The sequence below is a fragment of the Mus caroli genome, unplaced genomic scaffold, assembly GCF_978045245.1.
Source record: "Mus caroli unplaced genomic scaffold, Mus_caroli_1 scaffold_122, whole genome shotgun sequence".
In the NCBI taxonomy this organism is placed as follows: Eukaryota; Metazoa; Chordata; class Mammalia; order Rodentia; family Muridae; genus Mus; species Mus caroli.
Window position 1 is genome coordinate 1 of NW_028227377.1, and position 7,500 is coordinate 7,500.

Below are 7,500 nucleotides of genomic sequence, written 5' to 3' on the forward strand. Positions count from 1 at the left end.
GACAGCCATAGTTGTTTGCTTTAGTTTAGCTTGGTTTGGTTTTCAGGAAGTGTTGCCGAGGTCATACACAAGCACAGGCCCAAGAAATAAATAAATAAATAAATAAATAAATAAATAAGAAACACACATCTGGGAGGGGGGGGCTAGCTTGGCCATGGAGTCACACACACACACACACACACACACACACACACACACACACACACACTAATAAAATCAGGACATCCAGTGTCTTGGCCATCAATAGTGTGACATTCATGTCTTAAATTGCAAACCAGAAAGTCAGTTGCCCACGTACAAGTCTCTTTCTTCCAAGTAAGATGTCAGTTCCCAGGGAGGCCTTGGGAACTTACACTTTACTCACTCACACCCTACTCAAAATAGAAGTCTGATTCTAAGTAGTCTGTGCACCGAATCGGTGGTTTGGGTGTCTCTCTTGTGTTGGGGCAGGGCGGGGGTTCCATCCCCAGTGCAGGTTCTAGGAGCAAATGCCAGAAAAGTATACACATGTGCGGGTGTAGGAAATGCTTCTGGGTGGTCAGTTTGAGTCCAAGCCTATTGCAGATAACTATAGAATAAAGGAAGCAGTTCCATTGGCTTCTATCTTGATTGGTTTCTGAGGACACATCCAAGGAGAATATGTAATCAATTCTGGCAGTAACAGCAGAATGGCAGGCTAGCCAGGTAAGAGGTTACCTAGCCCTTATCTAATCTGAAGTAGGCCTTCACATTCCATCTAGGCCTTAATAGTTTCCTCAGTCCTTAACATTCCATCTAGGCCTTACTCTTTTACCTATACCTTAACAGACAGCAGCTTTGCCCTCTGAGCCATCGCACAGGCATGTATAGATCAATGAATATCTTTCTCTGTATTCATTTATTTATGAGAGACAAAGTCTCTGTACATGGTGCAAAAACATACAAGACAGACCAGGCCGGCCACTCAATAATTTCTGCAGGCATGTGATGGAGGTGGCATCCAAACTGTGTAAGCAGTTCCATGCCACGTAGTTATCATTATTTGTTTTATGTATGTATGTTTGTATGTGTGAGATTACTTAGTTAGTTTCGTATTTAATTGAACCAGGGTTATTTGGGGGGGGGGGAGGAAATTTTTTTCTATATATACAAGCAATTGTAATTTGTTATAGTGTCCCTCCCTTTTGTGAAGTTTGGATTGGGTTTTGCTTGGGATTGTTTGTTTGTTTGTTGGTTGGTTTTTCCAGACAGGGTTTCTCTGTGTAGCCCGGGCTGTACTGGAATTCACTCTGTAGACCAGGCTGGCCTCCAATTCAGAAATCTGCCTGCCTCTGCCTTCCAAGTGCTCCCAAAGGCATGTGCCACCACTGCTCTGCTGTACTATTTAAACAGCCCACCCCCCCCCCAAAAAAAAAGAGCAACAGCAAAACTGCAAATGTTCCTTCCTTCTCTGCATATCCAATCCAACCACTCCCAGCTAACTTAGGTAATGTGCGTTTCTGTGCCAGTTGATTATATATATATATATATATATATATATATATATATATATATATATATATAAAATACTGTGTGTGTGTGAAATACAATACAATAAAATAAAATTAAGATGCTCAATTTCTTCACAAGCTTTGTTTTATTTTATTTTTGAAGGTTTTATTTATTTTTTTATTTATATGAGTACACTGCAGCTGTCTTCCAACACACACCAGAAGTGTGCATCGGATTCCAAAGTCACCATGTGGTTTGTGGGAATTGAACTCAGGACCTCTGGAAGAACAGTCAACGCTCTTCAGACCTTCACACACGTTTTATTTTATTAAGCATTAAACATGAAGTAGAAATCATTTAAATATTGTCCAGATTGGCCTTACCAATTCCTAAATTGCTGGCAGGGTGAGGCTTCTAGTGAAAGTCTTCTAGTGAGCGGAGGCTTCCTCTTTCTGTTGGGGTGTGTTATCAACTCCATTACCATTTCCAAAGATCTCAGTGTGAGCCTATTGTTTGGTTCAGTCGGTTGCCAGAGCAAATGTGGACCTGAAAGGACAGTGAGTTCAGAGAATTCACACTGAAATCATCACTCAGGGACTTGAGGCAGAAAACTAGCCAGCCAGCCTCTGGATAGACATGGCTCAGCAGTTCAGAGAACCAGACCATCGCCAATAGTTCACAAACCTGCAGGGACGACTTGCAGATCCCTTCCCCCCACCCCACCCCTCCCCCAGCCCCACCCAAACATAGGGAGAGAAGGCAGTGAGGGGGAGGGGGAGGTGTTGTGAGAGAATTTAGATAGCTCGAACAAATAGCTGGAGACTTCATTCATTTACTTCTTTTATTGAGCGTATGGTGAAAGAGGGAAAATGGCTCAAAAGGGAGGGAGGGAGGGAGGGAGGGAGGGAGGGCAGACCGTCTTCCCATGCTGGGATCATTCATGCTTTAAGAAGGAATGCAGGAGGCTGGAGGCTCAGCGGTTAAGAGCCCTGACTGCTCTTCTGAAGATCATGAGTTCAAATCCCAGCAACCACATAGTGGTTCACAACCACCCACAATGAGATCTGGTGCCCTCTTCTGGTGTGTCTGAAAACTGCTACAGTGTACTTACCTATAATAAATGAATCTGAAGAAGGGGGAGGAGGGGGAGGGGGAAGGCAGCCAGTCAGTCCAAAGGTGCTGGTGTGCACTCTAGGTGCTTTATCAAAAAGCCTTTAGTTCTGCTCTCCCATTTGATTCCCAAAGGGCAGTCTTGGAACCCTGTGCAGAGATAGATAGAAATGGCAACCACAGCAAACAAGCTAGTTAGTGAGTGAGTGAGTGAGTGAGTGAGCAGAGCAAGAGAGCTGGCTGGCAAAACACACAAAGCCAAAAGAAATGTCTGTCAAGTTTAGCCCCACAAAACAAAGCAAGCTCACATACATTCCCTGAGACTCATCCCTGGCTACAGGGAGTGTGATGTCCCTGAGTATTTTTGGAAGAAAGAAAGAAAGAAAGAAAGAGAGAGAGAGAGAGAGAGAGAGAGAGAGAGAGAGAGAAAGAAAGAAAGAAAGAAAGAAAGAAAGAAGGTGGTGTCCTTCCTACATCCCCCTTGCATGAGCTAGAGGTTTCTTCTCCTCCTCCTCCTCCTCCTCCTCCTCCTCCTCCTCCTCCTCCTCCTCTTCTTCTTCTTCTTCTTCTTCTTCTTCTTCTTCTTCTTCTTCTTCTTCTTCTTCTTCTTCATTTTTAGTAGAGGCAGAGAGAGTAGAGAAGTAGCAAGAGAGAAAGAAGTAAGAGAACAAGAGAGGAGCTAGAAGTTTATTAAGTTTACCTCACAAAACAGTCTGTGTTGATTGATGCCAGGATGAAGGAAGAGAGAAAGACAGAGAGACAGAGAGACAGACAGAGAGACAGACAGACAGACAGACAGACAGACAGAAAGACAGAAAGACAGAAAGACAGAAAGACAGAACTAGGTTGGTGAGAGAAATGGCTCAGCAGGTAAAACAGTGATTTTCCAAAGGCCCTGAGTTCAACTACCAATCACCTGTAATGAGATCTGACACCCTCTTCTGGTACATCTTAAGTCAGCTACAGGGTACTTTAAATAAATAAATAAATAAATAAATAAATAAATGGAAGGAAGGAAGGAAGGAAGGAAGGAAGGAAGGAAGGAAGGAAGGAAGGAAGGAAGGAAGGAAGATATATATTGTCTCAGGGCAGTCCCAAAAACTCAGTCCTTTAAGCCTCTGGTAAACTCTGAAGGGGTAAGACGTACAAATTCATCAGTCCTGCCTGCCTGCAGGTTGTGCCTTGCTTACTTCACTAAGACCCAAACTTTGTTTGATGTTTTTTGTTGTAGTTGTTGTTGTTGTTTTGGTTTGGTTTGGTTTGGTTTGGGGTTTTTTTTTTCTTTTTTTTTTTTTGCCTCTGCCTCCCAAGTGTTGGGATTAAAGGCATGAAGCACCACACCTGACTGGTGTCGGAACAAGTAAGAAAGTAAGTAAGTAAGTAAGTACATACATACATACATACATACATACACACATACATACATAAAGAGGGGACACACATGCCTAGAGGTTGTTGTTGTTTTACAGCTTTATTGTACAAAGGCAGAGGGAAAGAGAGAAGGTAGAAAGAGGGAGAGAGGCCACGTGGAGAGGAGGAAGGATGCCTAAGGTTTTAAGATGCTCAATTTCTCCACAAATTTTATTTGGAGAGCTGGCTCAGTGGTTAAGAGCACTGTCCTCTCTTCCAGAGGTCCTTCCTGAGTTCAATTTCCAACAATCATGTGGTGGCTAACAACCATCTGTCGTGGGATCCCATGTATTATTCTGGTGTGTGTCTGAAGACAGCTGCAGTGTAGTCGTATAAACAATGCCTGCATGCATGCATGCATGCATGCGTACGTACATACATACATACATACATACATACATACATACATACATAATGTTTAAAAAAAAATAGAGCCAGGCAGTGGTGGGTGGGCACACACCTTTAATCTCAGCACTTGGGAGGCAGAGGCAGGCAGGCGGATTTCTGAGTTTGAGTTCAGCCTGGTCTACAGAGTGAGTTCCAGGACAGCCAGGGCTACACAGAGAAATCCTGTCTTGAAAAAAAGAAAAAGAAAAAAAAACAAACAAAAAAACAAAACAAAACCAAAAACACCAAAACCAAAACCAAAATTTAGAAATAGCAAGCCATGTAAATACTGTCCAGAAGATTCTGTCCTTAGAAGTAGCAGAACAGGGCTGGGTGAGAATGAGTGAGTGAATGGGCCTTCCTCTTTCTGATAGGGTGTGTTATCAACTCCATTACCATTTCCAAAGGGCTACATTCCTCTGGAGCAACGTGGACCAGAAAACAAAGAGTTCAGAGAGAAAGACACAGATGTGCAGGTCCCTACCCCCACGAGGAGATGGCGGCTTGGGGTGGGGAGTAGGGGGAGGTGTAGAAGGGGAATTTAGGTAGCTTAGACAAATAAATAACTGGAAACGTCATTCATTCTTTTATTTATTTTATTTTACTTTATTTTATTTTATTGAGTGTATGGTGGAAGAGTGAAACTGGGTCAAAAGGGAGGGAGGGAGGGAGGGAGGGAGGGAGGGAGGGAGGGAGGGAGGTCGGTCTTTCCCATGCTGGGAAAAATCTGTGCCTTGGGAAGGAAGGCAGCCAAACGGGTTAGTGCTAGTGCGTAGTCCATTGTGGTGCTTTATCCAAAAGACTTTGGTTCTGGCCTCCCATTTTATTCTCAAAGGGCAGTCTGCACGGGTACAAAGGGAAACCATGTCAAACCAAATGAAGTCAAGCAAGCAAGCAAAACAATTCATTGTACAAAGTCAAGCAAGCAAGCAAAACAATTCATTGTACATAGCCGAAGGAGAAAAAAAAAGTTAAAGATCACTTTGTTAGAACTTTTCTATATTTTAAGAAACATTAGGGCTGGTGAGATGGCTCAGCAGGTAAGAGCACCCGACTGCTCTTCCAAAGGTCCTTAGTTCAAATCCCAGCAACCACATGGTGGCTCACAACCATCCTTAACAAGATCTGCCTCCCTCTTCTGGTGTGTCTGAAGACAGCCACAGTGTACTTACATGTAATAAATAAATAAATCTTAAAAAAAAAAAGAAAAAAAGAAACATTATACGGCTTGATATCCAAACTCTCTGGTCCACTAACATATCGCTCAGACAATGCTACCCAATGCAAAGCCTACCTCTTCCTCCATGATTGTTCCCCACTATGGATGTAGCCTGCATTGTGTGTGTGGGTTATGAAAAACAGAAAGGCAGGAATTGGCTGACGGACCTCCTTATCTGAAAGAAAGAAAAGAGAAAGAGAAATGAAGCAATATAGATGTAGCCCAGTATTTTATTTTTTCCTCAGATTAAGAAAAGTAATCTTTACAAAAATCTAGCCATATCACTGTAACCTTCATCCATTCCGTTGAGATACCCGAGAGATACCTGACACCCCACAAACACCCAAATCGGAAACAAAAGAAACCTCCCAGACCAGCCAAGTAATTGGTCCAACTAATTTCAAATGAATAAATGAAACCGGGCCAACTAGTTGATCTCATTATGTCTAATAATAATAATAGTAGTAGTAGTAGTAGTAGTAGTAGTAGTAGTAGTAGTAGTAGTAGTAGTAATAATGCCAGGCAGTGGTGCAGCACACCTTTACTCCCAGCACTTGTGAGGCAGACAGAGGCAGGAGGATTTCTGAGTTTGATTGAGGTCAGGGTGGTCTACAGAGTGAGTTCCTGGGCAGCCAAGACTACACAGAGAAACACTGTCTCGGGGGAAAAAGAAAAAAGCAAGCAAGCAAGCAAGCAAGCAAGCAAGCAAGCAAGCAAGCAAGCAAGCAAGCAAACAAACAGCAGACAGACCACTATTTACAAGTTACCCATTTTTGGAATATATATGAAAAGAAAATCCTTTTTGCCAGCTGACTTACCAGTTTTGTTAAAGGAAGAAAACAGAAAAGTCAGATCATCAACCTAAGGATTTTAAGATGGGCTGGAGAGATGGCTTAGTGGTTAAGAGCACCGATTGCCCCCCTCCACACACACACACACAAAAATTAAAAAAAAAAGCCGGGCGTGGTGGCGCACGCCTTTAATCCCAGCACTCCGGAGGCAGAGGCAGGCGGATTTCTGAGTTCGAGGCCAGCCTGGTCTACAGAGTGAGTTCCAGGACAGCCAGGACTACACAGAAGAGAAACCCTGTCTCGAAAAACCAAAAAAAAAAAAAAAAAAAAAAGTGTGTGTGTGTCCCCGCATATATATATATGTATATGTTATAAAAATATAACCTCCTTTTAAAATTAAAAAAGGAAAACAAACAAAACTCGAGTAAGGATAACTGGTCGACCTTCAATTTATTCCGCAAAACAAAACAAAAGGAAAATCAGAAAAGAAATCCAGATCAGACATTCTATCGACCGCATTGTGTGGAGAAAAAGACAAGGCCTCCCTGAGTACTATGGTCAACTTCCCAGTTCATTTAAATAAATAAATAAATAAATAAATAAATAAATAAATAAATAAATAAAAATAAAAAATATGTATAAAAAAGTAAAAGAGGCACGGCTATTTGTCTGTGTATACGTATGCAGTTATATAATATTTTAAAAAGAAAAAGGTAAAGAAGTTGGAGTCTTTCTGACATCTGGTCGACCTCCACGGATTGGGGGAAAAAGACAAAGTGCCACCCGGTGTGCTGGTCGACCTCCCAGTCCATTTAAAAAAAAAAAATATATATATATATGTATATATATACATATATACACATATATATATGTATAAAGTAAAAGAGGCACACATATACATTTGTCTACGTGTATGTGTGTGGTTATATATATATAAAAAAAAGTTATATATACACACACACACATACACATTTGTCTATATATACATTTGTCTATATATATTTCTCCATTGATACCTAAATAAAAATATTGGCGTCTTTCTGACATCTGGTCGACCTCCGCACTTTGGGGGAAAAAGAAAAAGTGCCACATGGAGTACTGGTTGACCTCGCA

General features: G+C 41.8%; 1 long non-coding RNA gene across 1 annotated transcript in view; it reads right to left on the reverse strand.

Annotated features, from left to right (window-relative positions):
- Positions 1 to 5,057: 5,057 nt before the first annotated feature.
- The window catches only part of LOC146999644 (uncharacterized), a 22,447-nt gene continuing 20,004 nt past the window's right edge, over positions 5,058 to 7,500 (reverse strand). The window contains exons 2-3 of the long non-coding RNA XR_015046456.1: positions 5,672 to 5,771; positions 5,058 to 5,218 (exon numbers count right to left, since the gene is read on the reverse strand). This is a non-coding gene — a long non-coding RNA (uncharacterized LOC146999644). The remainder of the gene's footprint in view (positions 5,219 to 5,671; positions 5,772 to 7,500) is intronic.